Source organism: Oncorhynchus kisutch, linkage group LG14 (assembly GCF_002021735.2).
Source record: "Oncorhynchus kisutch isolate 150728-3 linkage group LG14, Okis_V2, whole genome shotgun sequence".
Classification (NCBI taxonomy): domain Eukaryota; kingdom Metazoa; phylum Chordata; class Actinopteri; order Salmoniformes; family Salmonidae; genus Oncorhynchus; species Oncorhynchus kisutch.
In genome coordinates, this window is record NC_034187.2 from 32519286 (window position 1) to 32545335 (window position 26050).

At 42.0% G+C, this 26050-nt stretch overlaps 1 long non-coding RNA gene across 1 annotated transcript in view; it reads right to left on the reverse strand.

Annotated features, from left to right (window-relative positions):
• The window catches only part of LOC109903951 (uncharacterized), a 32354-nt gene extending 11002 nt beyond the window's left edge, over positions 1–21352 (reverse strand). The window contains exons 1-2 of the long non-coding RNA XR_002257096.2: positions 21193–21352; positions 3905–4002 (exon numbers count right to left, since the gene is read on the reverse strand). This is a non-coding gene — a long non-coding RNA (uncharacterized LOC109903951). The remainder of the gene's footprint in view (positions 1–3904; positions 4003–21192) is intronic.
• Between the last annotated feature and the right edge of the window lie 4698 nt (positions 21353–26050).

Below are 26050 nucleotides of genomic sequence, written 5' to 3' on the forward strand. Positions count from 1 at the left end.
ACACTGAGCAGAGCAGGAGGGCCTTCAAGCCTCCTGCATTCCTACAATGCTCTGAGGAGTGTGTAATTTAGGAGACTAAATTTAGGGGGAGGCAAATCAGTTTTTATTCGAAGCAGACCTGACTCAAACAGAGATTCACCACACTGTGGTTGGACTTCAAACCAGCTCGTTACTTGCTCTTTCTCATTTTCAGACTGCTGTAAATCTCGTTCCGTCTGAACTCAGCGAATAAAGTCATTTGACTTTTGTTTAATTTGTTTCATCATGGCTGGAGACCCTCTTAACCATTTGCACATTGATGGCAGCAGCTGATTGATAATTTGTCAACTATATTCTGGTCAATGCACATCAATTCATATGCTCAAATTTCAGAGGACACCTGACAACATCCTGTGGCAACTGTTTGTAAACACATGATTATCTGAGCAAATCCAGTTATGTGACTCAAGTTAAATAAAATAGAAAACACTGCTCTTCCGTAAGAGTGATCTTCCTAGTTAAGATAAACTGAGATGCAGAAGGGTTGGATTCCACTGTGAGTGTTCATCCATCATCATTGGTATACCAGAATAAAGGCTAGGTAAATGAGGCTGTTTGTTGTCCCTCAGAGCAAATATTGGATTGTCCAGATAATGCTGTGAGTCGCTTAGGATTTCCCACAAAGCCTAAGGTACACAGATGTCTAGCCTTTTTAAATGGAGGAATTGATTCCTACTCTTTCTTCTTCTTTCAAGCCAAACATCAGTAGCAGGCTCAAGTGGCAGAAAGTTTCCGTTGATGATCCAGACTGACACCAAAGTCTACTGGGAGATTAATGAGAAGGGAGTTCCGTCTCACTGACAGACACACGGGGCCTTGTTCAATCAAAACAGGTTACTGTGTTTCCAGAATAAGGCAAAAACTTTCAGCACACTATTATTTTTTACTGGTATATGTAAAACTCCCTGTTATTACATATTTGTTACTTAGTAATAACATAAGTCATTCCCTTATAATTAAATTCAAATGGATATGACATAGGTATTAAGGAGATGTTCTAATGTAATTTTAAAGGTAATATGAACCTTTATTTGAATAAAAAGGAAAACTATCCGTTGGTCAGCTGGTTAAAAAGCCATCCCTGTCTCCTCCACTTTTTAGTGCATTATCACCTCATTGGAACCAGTCATCTGTTAAACAAGCAGCCACAACTCAGTGAGGGAAAAGTGAGCCCTCTACTGCTGAGTTCTATCACCAGACTCTCTCTCTCTCTCTCCTCTTGTGCACACAACCTGTCAATGTCAGCTTCTGTTCCCTGCAGCCCTGGAGAGACTATGATCCGGGAGTTTCCTGCCTAGTCAAGCACCACACAGCGCTATTGTGTTGTATGTCACTATACAGTATGGTACATGATAGATCATGCTCCACATTGACAACCCAAAACATGTACATCAGTCAAAATTGTATACACAAAAAGACAGGCTAAGATGAAAAACATACAAATGTCAGAAGGAACTTTTGAATTCACTTGAATTGCACCAGGAAAATTAACTGGGAACTAACTGTGGAATTGTATGACTGCAAGATAGGCAAACAACGTAGTAATGGAAAATAAAGTGTGTAGATATGACATTCACATAGATAATAGCAGCTTTCCGCTAGACTGGCTCCAAAATGAGTTGAGCATGTCTAACTCCTTGCAGCTCAGCCTTTGATCTTGTGTTACATCTGTGAAGTATTCCGCGAATTTGTGTCCCTGTGTGTACGCCTTAATTAATTGTAGCCTCCCAGTCCTTTGTTTCTCTCGCCTGCAATGATATCACAGGAGCAAACATGGTGTCTCCCAGACTGGTGTGGCTGTTTGAAGTTCCACTAATAGTGAAGAAAAATCATAGAGAGCCAGTCCTAGATGCTTCCCATTGATCTCGCCTCGCTGGCTACCCTTGAAAACCCTCTCGCCTTCAGTCCCACCGATAATCATCTTTAATGAATAGCTGTGTGCCACGGGAGTGCTGACTAATAGGGATCATGTCAAGGTTCAGGTCTCAAAAACAATCAGGGATTTCCATCTTAACCGTCTGGATGTCTTCCATAATGCCACACACTCTGTGATTGCTCTTGTAATGGGCTTACACCGAAAATAAAACTTGGCACCGTCTAAGCATTCTTGCCCAAGCCCAATCCAAAACCCCAAGCTTGAACCCTCCCTGCCTTCTACACCTCCTCGCCGCGGATGTGAACACTGCCTGTTGGGCTGTTTCAGCAGCTCTTTGTTGCTGTGTTCTGATCTCAGGTGGAGATAGCACTGTGCGAGTGATTGCCTTATAAAAGGCGAGATTGCAAAGTTGGCGACTCCTGGCTCAAGCACAGCTCCCTCTAAGTGTGTCTGAAAGGCCCAACTTGAGCCATTTCCCCCACCTCCAGGGAGGCCCTTATCATCTGCAGGGGTCATCTGCAGGGGCCAGAGACTGTATATCACTTACAAAATACTACACTGATACTGTAAATTAAGTTTAATAGCTGTCGAGGCCAATTAAGGATTCTATGGTTTGTTCTTTTCCGATAAATCGGTAGCAGAAAAACATTTGAATGTTTCAAAAGAAACTGTATTGCTCCAAGGCTATCAATCAGACAGTGGCAGCTGCCATATTCTGCTGATGTTTGTGGTCTGGCTAATCGTGTCATGTCGAAGTGATTGCACATGCCCTTTTCACTCCCCGGGGGCAGATGAGCATCATAATTACTCAAGTCTCACTCTGACAGGCTGCCATCGCTTTGATTTAGGTTGCTGTAATGATGTGTTTGGTAGCATCTAAGGCTTAGCCTGCTAATTTCTTTGTCACAATTGGTGTAATAGATTGAGATAAATGGCTGGTAGAACATGAACACACCTCCCTCATTACTGTAATCACCGCCAATGTTGTCACTGCAGTGGTCAGTCGTTTCAAGAGAATTCAGGCAGCTCCCATTTGAAGAAACAACACAGTTAACCATTCCTAGCAACTGCACACACTTCAATTTGAATTGCAGGAATATTTTCTATAAAATAAAATAAAACATTTGTCTTACAACAGAGAAATAGTGAATGTCTAATACATAATAAACAAATATGACATCGCAAATCAGGATTTGGCCCAACTTATACTTCCACAATGTCCTCTTATTTCCACTCTGACCTCTGTTAATCGGTGGAATAGAATTTCTCAACTATCCGTAGAAGATTGCTCCTGTCTCAGTGAAGGTGAGCTGAAGAGGGAGAGCAGACACGTCTGAGGTAGAAGCTTTACCTCTGCTTTCCTGGGGCAACAGGTGTTGACCTGCCCCGAACAGCCTGAGCATAGCGAGATATCCCACTCAACCCTGCTGGGCCTGGGTCCACAATGACGTGCTACAACAGCAGAGATATAGCTCCAATCTGATCATCAGACTGACTCGCTCTGATGGCCCTGGGTTCAACAGAGGTGCCATACAGAGAACACACGATAATGACAACTGTCAGAGAATCATGGCAAATCAGTGAATTGTAAATTACTATAAAACACCATGTTAATATATGGAAATGCAGGTTGTTACTTAGGTAATTGTAGCATTACTGCAGGTATAAGAGAAACGTATTGTAGGGTTACTTATTTTCCCAGTGTATTCTGATTCAAGTGCGGAAGTAACAATTCCAGTAGATGTAGTCACATAAATCATGACAGGGTCAGAGATTGCCCTACGTAAACACTACAGATACAATCATTGCTCAGGGACTACGTGTCCGACTATTTGCGCCATCTAGTGAAAAGTGATACTCTGACCTGTCCAGCAGCACACAAAGCCAGCCTCCATCCTCAGGTGAGATATCTCTGAAAGCTTCCCTCCTGAATCCCTTAACTAAATATTGTGAGTGTCCCTCTTGACATTCTAGAGCCTGCTTATTTACCTTCAGATCCCAAGGATTAGCAGCTAAGCACTTCTCCACAGTGGGCAGGTGGTCAAAGTTCACAATCCCTGAGAGTGGTGGGAGTCCTGGCGTTTAACCTGTTTGAAAAGGTAAGGAGAATGACTATATTAGTTAAGGGATACATTGAGATTGTTCATTTATTCTTTTTCAAAAAAAATTATCTTGTGAGAAGGAAAAATATAGAAAATCGTGAAAATATAGGATATAAATTCAATGCCTCTCAAAAAATTTGTAAGCACTTAAGGCTAATTATCTGATCAGACTCATAATCCCACTAATTCAATATAGATTCCAATACAACATCACCGAGCCAGCCTCCTGAATCCAGTTAAGGGCTTTACCCAAACTGCAATTACTGTTGAGACTTGGATTTTGTTCTGTAATGACTCAACTGAATTGGACTGCATAGCAGCCCTGTGCAGTGAGCCAAATGACTGCTAACATCCTCCTCTGTGGCTAAAGAAATGGTAGACCAGCCAAAATAAAAATTTTAATAAACTTTAACATGTCAGCAAGCTCTTATATATAATTTATTTTCAACTATCTTGGATGGATCAGAGGGAGATAATTGCTGACGAATTTGCAACAACAACAAAAAATCCTTCCCCCTTCTTTCCCTAGCATAACGTCCGACTTGGGTGTGCTTATAGCGCTGGTGTTTTGGTACAGCTGTGTACTCTGACAGGACTATTAAATAATATTACTCTGTGTGATGTGGACTGTAAAGCTTTTAAGGGAATCACATGTACTTTGAATATGTCATTTAATGTTTCCATTTCCAAGCTTTTAGTGGAGGTAGAAGTACAATTTGGTGGTCTGACTTAGCGCTTGTATGGGTTTGCATATCAATGAATTAAAAACAATAACAAGATTGCAAAAATATGACAACAATGCAACACATTATTTATTGATATGGTTACACTTATCACCAGTCTTCTCTGCAGACAATGAAAAGCCCCAATGGAGCACCTGCTCTCCCTAGGCTTGACTAAAGTGAACGGGCCTTGGGCGGACTGATAGAGTGCAAGACTTGACTAAATGAGGGCACATTGACTATGTGCACTGAAGGGAGGAATCTTCATCTGGGAGGCATCCACATGGGTGGTAAAGTGGGAGCTACGACAGCTTGGCCAAGTGGAAATGTTATCGCACCATACAGGTTTCAGTGAAAGCCGCTTTCTATGAGTACCAGGTAAGAAGGGATCGACAGGAACATGTAAAGATGTTCAACGCCACAGACACTGAATACGTTTATTAAAGCATATTCTTTTCAATTCACTTTCTCAGAAGCACACCACACACAAAAAGTTCTCAATCCTTTTGGCTGGTCTAACGTCTGCATGCATCTACATATACTACCACGAAGCTGTCCAATGGAACATATCCTCTCTAGACCACTATGTAGAACCTGGATCCCTCCCTTTTTCTTGTGATGATGCAGTTCTACCTTAGCGCTGTCTCCTGCAAGAAGGACAATAGTGTGCCTATTCCCAACCACTGACCCCCTACAGCTGGCCCCATGCAAATGGAAAGTGTCTGCTTCCAACAGCTGCCCTCCAGAGGTAAACACAGACAGAGAGTGCTTGTTCACGCTTATCTCTTTACCTGACATCAGCTTCTTCACTCACGCCTAAATATTTAACTCTAGCCAAAAATCCCTGTAAAAACGGACTATTTGTATCTTATGGAATAAGTGGGGAAAAAGGCCCACAATTGGCAGTCCGATTGATGCCAATTTTCAGAAGATGCTTTTTCTGCCAAACTTGAATCAGGGTACAAAAATAGACATTTCATAATTGTAGAATAGGATTAATTTTTTAATGGTGTTGCATGCAAAAGGAGAAGACCAAGTTTGTGGGTGCATTTCCTCTGGAACACACCATACAGCCAGTGTTGTGCTGTGAATTTGTTCCTTTAGTCTTGTGGTGGGACATCTTTTCCAAGGACGTTTAGACTAATCCACTTCAGCTGCCTTCGTTCAAGGCTGGTAACAGACACCCCAAGAACTGACTCTGCTGGTGTAACTGGGCAACCTGGACTCTGAGGTAGACATAACGTAGTAAACGTAAATCTGTCCCCCTCCATTTAGTATGATATGTTACGTTTCGAATGGTATGTATTCATTTGTGGCTGTCCATCATTCATTTCGTATGATATGATGCGAATTCTAATGTGCTGTGGCTAACGTTAGATAGGCTAGGGGTTAGGGTTAAGGGTAAAGGTTAGGTATAAGGTTAGAGGTAAGGTCAAAGGTTAGGACTTAAGTTAAAGGGTTAAGGTTAGGGTTCAGGATGTGTTAGCTAACACTTAATTAGAGTTGCTAATTAGCTCAAATGCGAAAGTTGTCCATGATGAAAATTGAACACGCAACCTTTGGGTTGGTAGACGTTCACTTTATACACCTACCCATCCACCTAAAACCAACCACCCTCCTTTTGTTTTTGCCTTAAGTAACCTTCTGTCTAATGTAACAAAAACATATCATACTAATTTAACTGTCCCAGATTTACATTTACTATGTTACGTCTAGTTTGAGACCAGACTGAACTGGGAGACAGTTTTTTTAAAAGCATTCGACGAGTCTGGGTATGATCCACTTTTATGAAATGATGAGTAACATTTTCTTATTGCAGCGCACGCCCCATGCCCCTGCTGTGAGAACTTGCTGCCGCAGATATGACTCTCATTACGTGTGCACTGAAGTCCTCAGGAGAAAAGCCTACCGTATCAGCTTTCCATTTCCACTGCCTTGCCAAATGCAAACCATGTTGTACAGTTGACATGTGACAAATATTAGAGTTGTTACGAAATATTTCAAGTATAAACATAAATTATTATATGATTTCAACTACATATGAGAACCACTTCCTAAATAACACTTTATAAACCATGTTATTTTCCACATCTTGGTGAAATCTTGTGACCTTTTCATAGCCCGAGTTTCACTGAAAAATGTAGACATACAGAAATAAACCATAGATAGAAACACCCAACCAGTGTGGCTGTTGAAACACCCAACCAGAGTGGCTGTTGAAACACCCAACCAGAGTGGCTGTTGAAACACCCAACCAGAGTGGCTGTTGAAACACCCAACCAGAGTGGCTGTTGAAACACCCAACCAGTGTGGCTGTTGAAACACCCAACCAGAGTGGCTGTTGAAACACCCAACCAGAGTGGCTGTTGAAACACCCAACCAGTGTGGCTGTTGAAACACCCAACCAGTGTGGCTGTTGAAACACCCAACCAGAGTGGCTGTTGAAACACCCAACCAGTGTGGCTGTTGAAACACCCAACCAGAGTGGCTGTTGAAACACCCAACCAGTGTGGCTGTTGAAACACCCAACCAGAGTGGCTGTTGAAACACCCAACCAGAGTGGCTGTTGAAACACCCAACCAGAGTGGCTGTTGAATAATACATTTCTTAAGATAAGGTTTGCATATAAGAAATACTGTAGGTTTTGTAAGAAATACTGTAAAGAACAAACTTTAACTGCAGTATTATTGTGTTTTATTTGTTATATTTGGGAGAGTGCCAGTCTTCACACGTCGCTACTTGTGCTACCATTTTTCATTTTTGAAGGTGTTAAATATACACATCTATTATAAATGAAAGCTTCCTTTTCAAAATAAGCGAATTATGCGGCATCTTCATCATCCAGGATTTCTACATATGGACAGCTTTTCAATTCTGCTGCCTGGGATTCCGCAAACCGCCCCTGAGAGTATTTTCCTGGATTCTAAAGGCAGCGGTCGGGTATGACACTGCTGGGTATTCTAACAGATGGAGACTCAGTATGAATCAGGTCTAAGTCTTGGCCAAGGCCTGAATGTGTGTGTTGGACTACACATCACATTTCTGAAGACCACACAGGTTCCACAAGCATGTCTAAATCTCTCTGCTGCCCTCTATCTTAGTCACAACATCTCCCCGTGGGATGAAGGTCACAAGTTCAACACCAACGGGGTACCCTCATTTAGTGCTGCTAATTACCCCTAAAAAATAGATGTATTTTGATTAATACAAATATGTTTTCCTGACTTTTTATTGGAGATAGGAAAACAATCATGAGGCTAATAGTGTGTGGAGCGCTTACTCACAGACATAGTGATTTGAACCAATCAAACTATTCTACAGGGGATTTTTAACATTTTTTAATTTAAATACCAGTGAGATGGTACATAGTATTTTTCCACTTAGTGGAGTTCAAGGAGCCATTGTGTTTCCCATCACTACTGTTTAAGCCTCCTGTCCAATTTATGCAACATGTGCTCCCAACCTGCTGCCTCTCCTATATAATCTCAAGGTGTTTATCGGCTGGAGGGAGAAGAACCTCAGCAGTGTGAGAAATGACCCCCCAGCCAGTGATCCCACAGCAACAACAACATCCTCCCAGTCCATCGTATTCCTGCGCAAATATACAGATAAAAAGATGATTTCATTACTTATGGAGCGGGTGTCTGAGCAGCAAGGGAGAGGAAGGCATAAGTGATCTCATCCAATGTGCTGAAGCCTCGCAGTTATAAATGACTTTGTCATACCACCATGGTTGGCCATAAATGACCTCACCAGACTTGCTGCTGTAATAAACTAAACTAATAAGAATGTGCAGGAAGAAAAACACTGCCTGCGGTGAGCAAGACTACTAAGGACCGGGACCCGACTGTTAAAAACATAAATCTTGCCCCTGATAAATCTCAACGGACGGCTGTCACCTGACTTGGCGAGTTGGAGTGAAGGGCGGGTTGAGTGGGTGGTGGGAGGATCAACGCTAGAGACACTCACACCTTGGACATCCGCAGCCGTGGAGGAAAGCCCCCTCCACTGTGAAAAGAGATTTCCATATGTACTTGTACCTTCTGTGGCCCTTTAACCCAGAACAGATGTCCACAATAAATACCCTTGACCCACAGAGGCAATTCTAGCGTGCTATCGAGGACACTTTTTTTTTGTAGTTTGCTGAACTTGTTTGTAGGTTTCTGGCTGGTCAACACCTGACCAATCTGCAAGGTTTAATATGGAAGTGTAAAGCTTATCCCTGGACATAGGAGTATAGGAAACAGCAATATATTCTAATCTAATTGGGTAAAGTAACAGCTTAGCTTGCATATACTGCTGGCTCCCGGGGGAATCGTGTGCGAGCTGTTACAATCTGCCTCCTGTTATGAGGTGTGGTAATATCAACTTGCCATTTTACTCTTTCCACTATACAGAGATATTTGCATGTTCATTTGTAATTTATTGACACATCTCTTTGGTTTCTTCTTGGCAACAAAATATTTTTGGGGAACCCGGATTCGAGTCCTTATTGAAGGTTACCATCTGATGAAGAATGAGATATCTGAAAGTGATCACAAGTGGAGCATTTCAAAAGACACAAACAACTGATGCTGCCTGGCCCATTCTTTGTTAAGGGTGGTCACTTTGTGATCAACCATGCGAGGAGGATAAAGACTTGTTCACATGCTATTCAACAATATCCAGGTCAGATAAGTATGCTAATTGCTCACTATGTAAAATGTTTATTTTGTGGAGGAAGCTCAAACAAACTAAACCAATATTTACAGAGGTACTGCAGCCAAATATTCCCACTGTTTCCCAGGAACTACAGCTAGCTCATTTATCTTGAATTCGCTTGAGCACAAAGTTGTCCTTGACACTAAATGTCATCTGACTGTGATGCAGGAAACCAATGCTTGAGTACATATTCCTGAACCATTTTTTATTGGGGTATTAGTTTTAAAAAGCTTTATTGACTTCTTCGGGATCGGTGTCCCTCCCACGGGATGGTTAAGCTAATATAGGCTAATGGGATTAGCATGAGGTTGTATGTAACAAGAAAACTTCTCAGGACATTGACATATCTGATATTGGCAGAAAGCTTAAATTCTTGTTAATCTAACAGCACTGTCCAATTTACAATTATAGAGTACCATGCTATTGTTTGAGGAGTGCACAGTTTTGAACATGAAAAGCTATTAATAAACAAATTAGGCACATTTGGCAGTCTTGATACAACATTTTGAACAGAAATGCTATGGTTCACTGGATCATTCTAAAACGTTGCACATATACTATTGCCATCTAGTGGACAAAATATAAATTGCAGCTGTGCTGGAATAATACATTATGGCCTTTCTCTTGTGTTGCAAAGATGATGGTACAAAAGAAATACAAAAGAACGGTTGGTCTTTTCTTTGTATTATCTTTTACCAGATCTATTGTGTTATATTCTCCTACATTCCTTTCACATTTCCACAAACGTCAAAGTGTTTCCTTTCAAATGGTACCAAGTATCTGCACATCCTTGGTTCAGGGCCTGAGTTACAGGCAGTTCGAATTCGGTATGTCATTTTAGGCGAAAATTGAAAAAAAAAGGAGCGGAACCCAACTCTTTACTGGCAAACATAGGTCACACATGTTAATGTCAACTGATCAGCAGTCTGTATCACAAATTAGGACATCTAGGAGTTTTAAAGATTTGAAAATGGCTATGAGTAAGATGGAAAGATGAACTTGGGTTAGCTTTAGCTTCATTATGGAGATCTTGAAGAGGAATTGGCTGTGCATGTCAGTAGTCATAGAGATCAAGCACATGAACTTAGGAACCTACCCAATGTCACCCTGATCTTTAGGTTACGTACATCTGTGAACCCTGCATCACATGCTTGATGGCGGAAATCTTGGTGGTCTGTTGTTGGTCACTATTAAAACTGCATTATTTTTCTTCCCCTTGATCCCTGGAAATGTCTACAACACCAAGATGCCATCTCTTGGAAGATGCAGCTGTGTGTGGTTACAAAACAGGAAACAGCTGTCAGGAGTGTCCCTATGCAAGGCTCTTTAGGTCTGGGCCCAGACTCCTGTACAGGTTGTCATGTTTGTTTTCAGAACAAGCAAGGTTCGATCTGAGGCGTTCCGGAGTCAATGGGCTAGAGGAATTTTAGGGTTCACAGGCAGATACTTTGTGTCTGGGGGTAAGTGACAGTACATGGCTGAACAGATGACCCATAAGTATACTGCACTTCTGTTCATATTACGTCACTTAAAAATAATATCCACATTCCATGTATTTTATGTTGCTTGTACATGAGTAATGTTCAATAACCTTTTAACATTAATATTTGGAGACACCACGTCCAAAATGATTGGCACCCTTTGTGAAAATAAGCAAAAAAGACTGTATAAATAATAAATAATAGATATACTGGGCTATATTGTATGTTATATTATTTTATAGTAATACAATTGCTTAGAGAAAAACAATCTTACAAGTAATACAACAAAAAAAATCACAAAAAGACTAATGACACTGTGCCTTTTTATAAAATGTTTCATGAAATTGCAGAAAACATTAGGACGGATCGGAGCAGTGGTGTAAAGTACTTAAGTAAAAATAATTGAATGTACTAATTAAGTAGGTTTTTGGGGTATCTGTACTTTACTATTTATATTTTTGACTACTTTTACTTCACTACATTCCTAAAGACAATGATGTACTTTTTACTCCATACAGTTTCCCTGACACCAAAAAGTACTCTTTACATTTTGAATGCTTAGCAGGACAGGAAAAATGTCAAAATCACACACTTATCAAGAGAACATCCCTGGTCATCCCTACTGCCTCTGACCTGGCGTACTCACTAAGCACAAATGCTTAGTTTGTAAATTATGTCTGCGTGTTGGAGTGTGCCCCTGGCTATCCCTCAATGAAAAACAAGAGAATCGTGCTGTCTGGTTTGCATAATATAAGGAATTTGAAATTATTTATACTTTTCCTTTTGATACTTAAGTACATTTGAGCAATTAAATGTACTTTTGATACTTAAGTACATTTTAAACTAAATACTGTGACTTTTACTCAAGTAGTATTTTACTGGTTGCCTTTCACTTTTGCTTGAGTCATTTTCTATTAAAGTATCTTTACTTTTACTCAAATATGACAATTGGGTACTTTTCCACCCCTGGATCTGAGACCATTCATTCATACATACTGTAATCTTTCCAGATCCTTGATATTCTTCATCTGCCCTTATGGACTCAAACCAAATGGTTTTCAAGTCTGGAGACTGAGATGGCCATTACAAAATGTTGATTTGGTAGTCAATAAAATATTTCTTTGTGGATTGAATGTGTGCTTGGTGTTATTGTCTTGCTAGAAGATTCACAAAAATGTACGCTACTGTATTTCCTTGACAGGTACATAAGCATGTACAGTAGGCTAATTTGTAGCAACACTGAACCATGCATGAGAGCACCAGCTGTTCCGGTTGACCACAGGCCACAGGGCCAGATTGAATACCAGGACTCGTACTCAGAGAATGTGCTGACCAGCTGGCAAATATCTTCACTGACATTTTTAACCTGTCCCTGACCAGATCTGTATTACCAACTTGTTTCAAGCAGACCACCATAGTGCCCGTGCCCAAGAAAGCCAAGGTAACATTTGCCCCATAGCACTCACATGTATAGCCATGAAATGCTTTGAAAGGCTGGTCATGGCTAACATCAACACCATCATCCCAGACACCCTGGATCCACTCCAATTCACATACCACCCCAAATGATACACAGATGACGCAATCTCTATTGCACTCCACACTGCCCTCACCCACCTGGACAAAAGGAATGCATATATACGAATGCTGTTCATTGAACACAGCTCTGCATTCAACACCATATCCCCCTCCAAGCTCATCACCAAGCTCAGAACCTTTTGACTGAATAACTCCCTCTGCAACTGGATCCTGGACTTCCTGACAGGCTGCCCCCAAGCGGTGATGTTAGACAACAACACATCCGCCACACTGACCATCAACATGGGGGCCCCTCAGGAGTGTGTGCTTAGTCCCCTCCTGTACTCCCTATTCATGACCGTTTTGCTGTGCATGACTCCAACACCATCATCAAGTTTGCTGACGACACAACAATGGTAGGACTGACCACCAATGATGAGGCAGCCTATAGGGAGGAGACTTGTCAGTGTGGGGCGTGGACAATAATCTCTCCCTCAATTTCAGCAAGACAAAGGAGCTGACCACAGACTATAGGAAACAGAGGGGAGAGCAACCCCCCATCCACATCAATGGAACTGTAGTGGAGTGGGTTGAGAGCTTCAAATTTCTCTTTGTACACATCACTAAGGAATTAACAGGGTCCACACACACACTCACACACTTGTGAAGTGGGCACGGCAGTGCTTCTTCCTCCTCGGGAGGCTGAAAAGATTTGGCATGAGGCCCTCAGATCCTCAAAAAATTTAACAGCTGCACCATTGAGAGCATATTGCCTGGCTGCATCACCGCTTAATAGGGCAACAGCTAGGCACTCGACCGCAAGGCGCTACAGAGGGTGGTGAGTATGGCCCAGTACATCACAGGGGCCGAGCTCCCTGCCATCCAGGACCTCTATACCAGGTGGTATCAGAGGAAGGCCCAAAGGCTCCAGACACCCAACCATAGACTGTTTTCTCTGCTATCACACGGCAAGCAGTACCAATGCACCAAGTTTGGAACTAACAGGACCCTAAACAGCTTCTTCCCCCAAGCCATAAGGCTGCTAAACAAGACAGTTAAATAGCTAATGAAATGGCTACACGGACTACCTGCATTGACCCTTTTTTGCACTGGCTCTCTTGCACTGACTTTATGCACACGCACTGGACATCTGCAGTAGCGGTGCGTGGGTAAAATCACTGGGGAAGTTGTTTGCTCTATAACTTGTTAGTTCATATGGCCTGCGACCGTGATATATGCTTAAAACTAGTTAGGGATAGGTGGGACGCAAATGTCTCAACTGGCCAAATGCCAGGGAAAATGCAGTGTGCCAGATTCAAATAAAATACTATAAAATTCTAACTTTCATTAAATCACACATGTAAGATACTCAGTTAAAGCTACACTCGTTGTGAATCCAGCCAACATGTCAGATTTAAAAAATGCTTTTCGGCAAAAGCATAAGAAGCTATTATCTGATAGCCTGCACCATCTGCACCAGCAGTAAACAAAGGGGTTCGCATATTTCAACCCTGCAGGCGCTACACAAAATGCTGAAATAAAATATAAAACATGCATTACCTTTGATGAGCTTCTTTTGTAGGCACTCCAATATGTCCCATAAACATCACAATTGGTCCTTTTGTTCGATTAATTCCGTCCATATATATCCAAAATGTCCATTTATAAAGCGCGTTTGAGCCAGAAAAAAACTGCTTACAAAAAACACAACGTCACTACAAAATATTTCAAAAGTTGCCTATAAACTTTGCCAAAATATTTCAAACTACTTTTGGTATTTTTAAAGGCTATCTTCCACTTGTCTCCTTCCCGTATGGTAGTCATTCAGAATGTCCAACTTGGAGAAGATGACCGGCCCCTGGAGACGCTCGAAAGCTGAGGAGATGAGTGGTAGTGGGTAACAGTTTTTAACCGTAAGGTCATTAAGACCCCGGTAGTTGATACACAGACCCAGGGTCTTGTCCTTTTTCTCCACAAAGAAGAACCCAGCGCCGGTGGAGGAGGCAGATGGACTCAAAATCCATGCAGTGAGAGAGTCCTCAATGTACCTTTCCATCGCTTTGGTCTTCGGACCCGGCAGGGAATAAAGTCGCCCCCAAGGCATTGCAGTGCCCAGGAGAAGTTCGACAGCACAGTCGTAGGGCCAATGTGGAGGAAGAGATGTGACGTGGGCAGAGTTGAAAACCTCCTGTAAATCCTGGTACTCCGTGAGAACGGAGGAGAGTTCCGAGGTTTTACCCAAGGCCGCAAAGAGACGTCCCTGGGCAGGCTGCGCCGACATCAGACAATGTGCATGGCAAAACGGCGTCCAACCCATGATGGAACCTGTAGCCCAGTCAATTAGGGGATTGTGGCTCTAGAGCCATGAAAACCCCAAAACCATGGGTACATGAGGAGACTCCAGGAGCAGAAACTGCATAGACTCACTCTGGTTGCCTGACTCTCGCAAGTGGATAGGAACCGTACTGTGGGTGACTTGCCCATCCAGCACTCTGACGTCCATTTGGGATGGAAAGGGGTTGAGTGTAGATACCCAGCTCCGACCCCAGGGTAGTGTCCATAAAGCTCTCGTCGGCCCCAGAGTCAATGAGCACCTGGATGGATTTGGAATGGTCTCCCCACAACAGGGTAGCATAGAGAGTCTTACGAGTAGTGAGAGATTGGAAACTCCTTGTATGGCTTACCAGTACACACATACCTACTGATGAGCATGGTCTTTTAATGGGCAGGTACATAAGAGATGTCCGTAGCTCCACAATACAAACAGCTCTTGGTGTTCGGTCCGTGTAAGCGTTCAGCAGAAGACAATCTAGCCCTGCCCAGTGGCATGGGCTCCGGAGAAGGCGAGTTGACAGCCCTCTGTGATTCCGATTGATTTCGGGTGACACCGAATTCTCTCGGAAATGTAGACTTAAGGCATTTCTGTGAATCCTCGGAGGCGAGTTGGAATTTGATGACGAGCGAGGGAGACAGGGAACAGACCCCCTCTCCCTCCTACATTCCCGTAGGCGCCAATCAATCTAGATGGTCAAGGCTAGTGAGGGAGTCGAGGTCCATGTGCAGCTCCCGGGCTGCGAGCTCAGCTTTAATCACCTCCGATAATCAGTGAAGGAACATTTCGAACAGGGGTTCCAGGTACTCACAGCCGCCAACATGCAAAACAACACCACGTTGTTGGAGCAGCTTACAAGCGGATATCTCAGTAGACAGGGGTGAGCTGCGAAGAAGCGCTGCTGGTGGTGTGGTTGCTGAGAGTCTGGGGGATTACTGTTGTGGCTTGCTGCCTAGTTGGGAATCTGCGGAATTGCTCCAGCAATGTATTGAACACATGGTCATGGATTTCTGCCAGGGTATGGAGTCCCTCCATAAGGCTTTACAGTAACTCTTCTAATGATGGCTCCTTGGTAGGAGACAGCATTGCGGAGCTGGTCAGAGTGTGCTGAATCAGTCATGGGCAGTTCGTACTATCACGGCTCAGGCTAAGACCCAGATGCAGACACAGGAGGCGGATAGTACGAGTCTCAGAGTTTATTTCAGTACAAGGGACAGGCAATCGGTAGGTCAAGGCAGGCAAAGTCGTAATCCATATCAGAGTCAGGCAGGTACAGGACGGCAGGCAGGATCAGCGTCAGGACAGGCAGAAAGGTCAGAACTGGGAAAACTAGGAAAAGGAAAAACTAGAGCACAGGAATCACGGGAACATGCTGGTAGGTCTTGACTGGACAAGACAAACTGGTAACAGACAAACAGAAAACGCAGGTATAAATACACATGAGGTAATGGGAGACACTTGATGGGGGATGGAATCAATCACAAGAGAGGTGAAACAGATCAGGGTGTGACAGATTGTCTTTTATTTTATACTTTTTTATCAAGGGAGGCCAAGTGCTTGCTGGCTTACCTTGCATGCTATGCTATGGACGGCAACAGTGTCAAAATCTTTATGACCAGACCGCATCAGATAGACGGCCTACACATTCAGATAGAGGGGCGCTGTTTCGTTCGCTCGGATGCTTTCTACGGTGAGATACATTCAACCTCTTGCGCAATGATGGAAAATTATGAAAATACAGAGAGGTGAAAGATAAATTATTTTATGCATTTTCTTTTATTTATTTTGGGTGGGGAAGCATCCACACACCATTGGACAACTGCTGTTACGAAGCATGTAAATAATACAATTTTATTTTATTTTATTTAAATATTGTTACTATGTGTAATTCTACATGGTTGTACATATGCACAATTCAGAGAGCTTGGCTATTTTAAAATACTTTAATTTGGACTCACCCATCTGACAGCTCTTTTTTTTGGCAGAAATGTGACTGCGAAACAGCAGGAAACAGTAGCCTCTATACATAATGTATTATCATAAGAAGTAAGAACAGTTGGTATATCAGCATTAAGTGGATATATCAACATTTATGTAAAAAACGTGCAATGTAAATACTGTATTCTGGGACTATGGCCAGCCTAAATATTGAGGTTTGAGTCGCTACCTCAATGGCATTCTCCTTCAATACATTTTTGCATTGAATACATCTTGAGTGTTTTCTTGGGAGAGTGAATTTTGTCCCATGGTCTTTTGCTACAAATCTCCACCACATTCAGCAAGAGAGATAAACACGCTGAGGCAAACATGATGTTGATGAAGATGGATTATAAGAAGCATGTTAACCAGGTAGAACACCAGCAAGTGACCATTGATTTGACATTCTATTTATCAGCAGGGTATTCGGGGGACTTAATCATTTGTTCATCCAATGATTGTTGCTGAAGGCATTGTATCACTTATATTTTTTTGAACGGTGTGGAGAATATAGCCGAGGGTAGGTGTTAGGGCTGTCGCGGGGACCGTATTACCGCCACACAGGTGGTCACGAGTCATGAAGGCAGTCAAATTCCATATGACCGTTTAGTCATGGTAATTAGGCTTCTCCTAGCTCTGATGCTGCTGCTGGTCATTTGTAGCCTACCAAACGTACTAACTGCCTGTTACTCAGCACTCTGTTGTACCTCTTATCACTCTGACATCAATGCAAATGTGATCGAAAATCTATCACTTCAAGAGAGCCCATGAGCTCATGTTACGCAACATTTCTATAGGCTATACAATTGCTCAAGAAAACAGAGTGATGGCCTCTACTAAAAAGAGGATCCCATCAGCTTTCTATAGGCTAGGCCTACTATATTTATTTCTCAACTTTCCTAATATTAAGCACATTGCTTATATTTACAACAGGAGTATAGCCTACCTGGCTGGCATGCAAATGAACCACGGGAAGTGTCCTCAATTTGTTATTTAAGTGAATCGATCACATGTACTGTATATGTATCTTGGTGCATGATGATGGTCTATTATAGATTTGAAATAATTCACATATAATATTTTGTATTTGTAAAGACAATATTAAATCAAGGATAGTCTGATGGGTGACAATATTAGCCTATCACTTGTGAATTATATATTATCACTTGTGAATGATGCCCAGCATAATAAAAAAAAGCCTCTTTTTGCGACTTTTCCTAATAATAGTCGCACACCTAATGTAGCCTAGCCCATAAGCCTATATGTTTTGATAAGGTTTGTATCACAACTAAAGTGACCAAATAAGGTCTTAAAATTAAGCACATTAATCCGTTTTACGAGTGGTGTAGAGCCTAACTGGCATGCAGTTGAAGTCGGAAGTTTACATACAGTACACAGTACACATACAGTACAAAACTATCGTTTTGGCAAGTCGGTTAGGACATCTACTTTGTGCATGACACAAGTAATTTTCCCAACAATTGTTTACAGACAGATTATTTCACTTATAATTCACTGTATCACAATTCCAGTGGGTCAGAAGTTTACATACACTAAGTTGACTATGCCTTTAAACAGCTTGGAAAATTCCAGAAAATGATGTAATGGCTTTAGAAGCTTCTGATAGGCTAATTGACATCATTTGAGTCAATTGGAGGTGTACCTGCGGATGTATTTCAAGGCCTACCTTCAAACTCAGTGCATCTTTGCTTGACATCATGGGGAAATCAAAAGATATCAGCCAAGACCTCAGGAAAAAAATTGCAGACCTCCACAAGTCTGGTTCATCCTTGAGAGCAATTTCCAAAAGCCTGAAGGTACCACGTTCATCTGTACAAACAATAGTACGCAAGTATTAACACCATGGGACCAAGCAGCCGTAATACCACTCAGGAAGGAGATGCGTTCTGTCTCCTAGAGATGAATGTACTTTGGTGCGAAAGTGCAAATCAATCCCAGAACAACAGCAAAGGACCTTGTGAAGATGCTGGAGGAAACACGTTCAAAAGTATCTGTATCCACAGTAAAACTAGTCCTATATCGACATAACCTGAAAGACCGCTCAACAAGGAAGAAGCCACTGCTCCAAAACCGCCATTAAAAAGCCAGACTACGGATTGCAACTGCACATGGGGACAAAGGTCGTACTTTTTGGAGAAATGTCCTCTGGTCTGATGAAACAAAAATAGAACTGTTTAGCCATAATGACTGTTGTTATATTTGGAGGAAAAAGGGGGAGGCTTGCAAGCCGAAGAACACCATCCCAACCGTGAAGCACAGGGGGTGGCAGCATCATGTTGTGGGGGTGCTTTGCTGCAGGAGGGACTGTTGCGCGCAACAAAATAGATGGCATGATGAGGACGGAAAATTACGTGGATATATTGAAGCAACATCTCAAGACATCAGTCAGGAAGGTAAAGCTTGGTCGCAAATGGGTCTTCCGAATGGACAATGACCCCAAGCACACGTCCAAAGATGTGACGAAATGGCTTAAGGACAACAATGTCAAGGTATTGGAGTGGCCATCACAAAGCCCTGACCTCAATCCCATAATTTGTTTTTGGGTAGAACTGAAAAAGCGTGTGCGAGCAAGGAGGCCTACAAACCTAACTCAGTTACACCAGCTCTGTCAGGAGGAATGGGCCAAAATTCACCCAACTTATTGTAGGAAGCTTGTGGAAGGCTACCCGAAACGTTTGACCCAAGTTAAACAATTTAAAGGCAATGCTACCAAATACTAATTGAGTGTATGTAAACTTCTGAAGAACTGGGAATGTGATGAACAAAATAAAAGCTGAAATAAATCACTCTCTACTATTATTCTGACATTTCACATTCTTAAAATAAAGTGGTGATCCTAACTGACCTAAAACAGGGAATTTTTACTAGAATTAAATGTCAGGAATTGTGAAAAACTGAGTTTAAATGTATTTGGCAAGGGTGTATGCAAACTTCCGACTTTACATAAGTACATAACTGTACATAAGCAGTGCGCGAGTTTCAAGTTTGGGGAAGATCATTTTTACCCTAAAAATGCACCATTATAATAAAAGCATTACATGCATAATTGCATTTGCGGTCACTTTTGGTAATGGTGTTTTCTGCTAATGGACCATTTGCGCTTATAGCCTACTACCATTGCTGCGCTTATAATGTGAAGAAATAGTCTAATGGTTAATTTGGAGAAAATATCCTTTCTATTTTTTTCACCTTTGTTCAATTGTATACTTCATACTGTAAAATAACGCCACGGAATTCTAAGAAAATCTTGTCTGCTAAATTAACTAGTGTAGCCCACAGCCATTTGTCATAGCCAGATCCGGACCTAACATAAGGACAACACAGAGTATGTTATTCTGTTCTTCTGAAATTAACTACATTTTCTTCATATCATGTTTCTTTAGACCTGTCTAAAATAAATAATGGATTTATTGGTGTAGGCTATATTACATGGATTTAGACTTTTTAAAATGTAGATGTTCCAAAGATCAGCATCAGTCTGTGGAAACCAGGAGATGCTAAATGTGTGGCTTGTATGGAAACCAGGAAATGCTAAATGTGTTTATGTTCATTAACGGTCAATTACTGTGAGACCGTCAGTTATTTGCTTGACAATCACCGGCTGACGAAATTTCATGATCGCTGCAGCCCTAGTAGGTGTCGACACTAGGGTGATTTGAAGGACCCAGAAGCAGATATGGGAGATAGGAAAGACTTGGTTGTAGCAGACTGTTTTTTAAAAACCTTTATTTAACTAGGCAAGTCCATTTAGAACAAATTCTTATTTACAATGACGGCCTACCCCGGCCAAAACCTGAACGTAGCTAGGCCAATTGTGCGCCGCCCTATGGGACTCCCAATCACGGGCGGATGTGATTCAGCCTGGATTCAAACCGGGGACCTTAGTGACGCCTCTTGCACTGAGATGCAGTGCCTTAGAGAGCTGCGTCACTCGGTCTACATCCTGTCATCTTAGTGTCGCAGACAAACTCTGATTGTTCTTCCACCCACACCCTATCCGCTGCGGCCCCCAACACCACAATTCTCAACATGAACAAAGCGGAGAGCAAGTCTTCCCTATGACCATAGGTTGGGACTGCACTTCATCCAGCAGCCAACTTAGTAATGTCCAGTTTCTCATTGTCCAATTAGTGTGGAACCTAAACAAATTAATGTGGAAGTGATGAGAAAAAGTAAATAAATCACCATGACCAGAAGGCAATATTGCATTTTCAGAAATATACATTGTTGCTGGTATAGTGTTCAGCTACACTTTCTTTTGAGGTGAATTCAATTGATGATTGTCCCACTATAGAACTGAAGGCCAGAAAGCTGCTTTCCTTTAGTTTCCTTGCTCCCAAGTTTGAATACATCTCCCATCTTAATAACATTTGAACAATTACTTTTAAAATGTATTTTGTATAGATATTTTATGTTATAGTACCTGCTGGTCAGCCTTTGTTTTCTTGTTGGTGCACAAGTAGTGGGAGAGAGGATATTTAGACTTCTTGCAATGATGAACCAGCTAGAATGCTGTTTGTAATTCCAGATGTTTTTTCAAGAAGAGGGCTCAGTGGGCGGGATAATACGGGAAACATTGTGCAAACAATGTGCTTTTTTTCTTCCAGACAAAGTTCAGGATCAAAGGTCCATGTTCGAAAAGAACACAGCACTTGACATCAGCAGTGTTTATCGAACGTCAAATAGCCTACATTGCTTTTAACCCATTTGTTCCCACATTTTTACCCAGACATGCCACTATGCAAATCTTATGCCATTTGTAACGCTAATATATTTCATAACCTTTCCAAAATGTTATTACAAAATTGTCATGTAACATGGTAACAAGATTTTTATTTTTTTATTTTACCCTGTTTTCTCCCCAATTCCGTGGTATCCAATTGTTTAGTAGCTACTATCCTTGTCTCATCGCTACAACTCCCATACGGGCTTGGGAGAGACGAAGGTTGAAAGTCATGCGTCCTCTGATACACAACCCAACCAAGCCACACTGCTTCTTAACACAGCACTCATCCAACCCGGAAGCCAGCAATGTGTCGGAGGAGACACCGTGCACCCGGCACCCTTGGTTAGTGCGCACTGCACCCGGACCGCCACAGGAGTAACTGGTGCGCAATGAGACAAGGATTTCCCTACCGGCCAACCCCTCCATAACCCGGACGACACTAGGCCAATTGTGCGTCACCCCACGGACCTTCCGGTCGCGGCCGGTTACGACAGAGCCTGGGCGCGAACCCAGAGTCTCTGGTGGCACAGCTGGCGCTGTGCTAACCACTGCCCCACCCGGGAGGCCCGTAACAGGATTTAAGAGACAAATACTCTATATAAATCGGTTATGTTTACGCTCCAAGATTGTCCATAAACATTGTATTTCATAGACATAACTATTTAATGAGGACAATAGATATCAATTCAATTCATTAACCCAAGTTGAATTAATCCAACTGCAGTATTAAACAAAACAAACAAAAACACAACAGACATTAATAACATTGAACAGGTCATCAGAACAGGTCAACTGGTCAGAACAGGTCATCAGAACAGGTCATCTGGTCAGAACAGGTCATAAGAACAGGTCAAGAGGTCAGAACAGGTCATCAGAACAGGTCAAGAGGTCAGAACAAATCAGATAAAATGTATTTGTCACATACACATGGTTAGCAGATGTTAATGCGAGTGTAGCGAAATGCTTGTGCTTCTAGTTCCCACAATGCAGTAATAACCAACGAGTAATCTAACCTAACAATTCCAAAACTACTACCTTATACACACAAGTGTAAAGGGATAAAGAATATGTACATAAAGATATATGAATGAGTGATGGTACAGAACGGCATAGGCAAGATGCAGTAGATGGTATTGAGTACAGTATATACATATGAGATGAGTAATGTAGGGTATGTAAACAAAGTGGCATAGTTTAAAGTGGTTAGTGATACATGTATTACATAAAGATGCAGTAGATAACATAGAGTACAGTATATACATATACATATGAGATGAGTATTGTAGGGTATGTAAACATTATATTAAGTAGCATTTTTTAAAGTGGCTAGTGATATATTTTACATCAATTTCCATCAATTCCCATTATTAAAGTGGCTGGAGTTGAGTCAGTGTGTTGGTAGCAGCCACTCAATGTTAGTGGTGGCTGTTTAACAGTCTGATGGCCTTGAGACAGAAGCTGTTTTTCAGTCTCTCGGTCCCTGCTTTGATGCACCTGTACTGACCTCGCCTTCTGGATGATAGCGGGGTGAACAGGCAGTGGCTCGGGTGGTTGTTGTCCTTGATGATCTTTATGGCCTTCCTGTGACATTGGGTGGTGTAGGTGTCCTGGAGGGCAGGTAGTTTACCCCCGGTGATGCGTTGTGCAGACCTCACTACCCTCTGGAGAGCCTTACGGTTGTGGGCGGAGCAGTTGCCGTACCAGGCGGTGATACAGCCCGACAGGATGCTCTCGACTGTGCATCTGTAGAAGTTTGTGAGTGCTTTTGGTGACAAGCCGAATTTCTTCAGCTTCCTGAGGTTGAAGAGGCACTGCTGCGCCTTCTTCACGATGCTGTCTGTGTGGGTGGACCAATTCAGTTTGTCTGTGATGTGTACGCTGAGGAACTTAAAACTTACTACCCTCTCCACTACTATCCCATCGATGTGGATAGGGGGGTGCTCCCTCTGCTGTTTCCTGAAGTTCACAATCATCTCCTTAGTTTTGTTGACGTTGAGTGTGAGGTTATTTTCCTGACACCACACTCCGAGGGCCCTCACCTCCTCCCTGTAGGCCGTCTCGTCGTTGTTGGCAATCAAGCCTACCACTGTAGTGTCGTCCGCAAACTTGATGATTGAGTTGGAGGCGTGCATGGCCATGCAGGTCATCAGAACAGGTCAACTGGTCAGAACATGTTATCAGAACAGGTCAACTTGTCAGAACAGGTCAACTGGTCAGAACAGGTCATCATAACAGGTCAACTGGTCAGAACAGGTCATCAGAACAGGTCAACTGGTCAGAACAGGTCATCAGAACAGGTCAACTGGTCAGAACAGGTCATCAGAACAGGTCAACTGGTCAGAACATGTCATCAGAACAGGTCAACTTGTCAGAACAGGTCAACTGGTCAGAACAGGTCATCAGAACAGGTCAACTGGTCAGAACAGGTCATCAGAACAGGTCAACTGGTCAGAACAGGTCATCAGAACAGGTCAACTGGTCAGAACAGGTCATCAGAACAGGTCAACTTGTTATCAATCATAAATACAATGTGTGAACATTATAACAATTTTAAGGGGTATGTATAGGCTCCCAGAACCTATGTTACTACAGCGCTGTCACCACGACCATCCTCTACACTCCTCAACAGCTACTGGACGTATGGAAAGACATGGGCCTGCCTGTTGAAACACCACAGACTGGTATCCCACTGGCTACACTACCTATGTGCAGGCGGAAGCTTTTTTGGGTATATTGTGTGTGTGTGCGTGTATGTGGACATGGGAACACTCAGGGGCACCAAGGAGCATGTTCACAGTTAAGTAGATACACACATACACAGTTTCACACTCATCATATCCTGCTGCTACTCTGTTCTTTATTTGACTATTTCTATCCTGATGCCTAAACATTTTACCCTGCCTTTATGTGCTTATCTACCTCAAATACCTCATACCTCTGCGCAGTGATACGGTACTGGTACTCCCTGTATATAGCTTCGATCTTGTGTATTTTATTACTCTTGTTTCAAGTTTAATTTTTCTAATTTGTTTTACTCTGCATCATTGCGAAGGGCTCGCATGCCAGAAATTCATGCTAAAGTTTACACCTGTTGTATTCAGAGCATGTGACAAATAACATTTGATTTGATTTATTGCACGTTCAACTTCCCTATCCATATGTTATTGTACACACTATGAACCATAGTAAATATTCGGTAACATCCATGGCTAATGACCTTTTGTGGTGCTTTGAGGCCTCGTGTGAAGTCACCTCAAACCCTTACTCTGGTGGAGCTGTTGACTTGTGATGGAGAATTCCTAATGAGAGGAGAAAATCAAACCTTTCTGTAATTGGACACTGTACTGTACACAGTAAAGATTCTCCAACTCCCCTGCCCCTGAATAACTTCGCTACCTGATCAAAAGATTGCCGAGGGTAATAAAAATTCCTCAACTACAGTTAAATTTACAGCAGCACTCATTAGTTGAAATAAAACAGATTAATACAAGTGCAACAAAATGTGACCTATAGGTTTAATAATGAAGTGGAGTCTACTTAAGCATGTCCTTTCCATTCTCTCCAGCCATCCTGGACTTCACATAAAAGCCTTTAATGAAGGTGTACACTGGAAAAGGTGGCTGTGGAGAGTGTTGAGGGGGGATCTTAACTGCCCTCTGGTTCTGTTTGTAACCTCTAAATAGAAACGTGTGATTCAGCACACCTACAGTATCAAGATCTGTTGACCAGTATGTACGTTGCACATCAACTCTGTGCACTTCTACGAGCCAGTCTTAGTCTACTTTGTTAGAATAATGCAAAAAATTATAATACTTCAATGATATACTGTAAAATGCTAAATTTATGGGTTAAATGAAAAGTATTGAAATAAATTGTTGCTCCAGTTTATTTTATTTGAATCTTAAATGTGTTTACATCTCAGGGCTCTAGCACGTACCAGTCTGATGTATTTATGTTAATTAAACTTTAGTGTTAGCCCACATCATGTATTCCCACAGGGACAGGCTATTAGTTCAGAGAAAAGGAAGCCACTACCTTATTATGGGGCTAATTTTAGGCACCAGGAAAAGATATTTGGAGAGTCTTGGCGCAGGAGCCAAGTGCTGAAGTACCCTTACACTGCTCCCTATTCCCAGTGGTGAAGCAGGGGTGATTTTGGTACTTGAATGAGATCAAATAAACAATTTACAACGTATACAGTACAACTTCAAAAGTGGCTTATCGGAACAGGCATCAAACATGAATGATTCCACATGAAATAGCAACGCAGTATTTACCATAATTAGGGAAATATTTGTTCCATTAGTAAAGGACAAATAGATTAACATGGCTTTGGTTGAGAGGCTGTTGTGTAAGCGCACATTTTGAAGGATTATTGTAACATGAAATACAATGTGAAACTTTTGCAATGCAATTTAATGCAAAATGGTTTGATTTCAGATACTATTGTGTTAGAAATGCACTATTAAAGCATTCTAGCTATCAACAGTGTCATGATAAGTATTTACAAAAATAGTATCTGAACAGTCTTGAATATGAAGATTTTCAGACATCA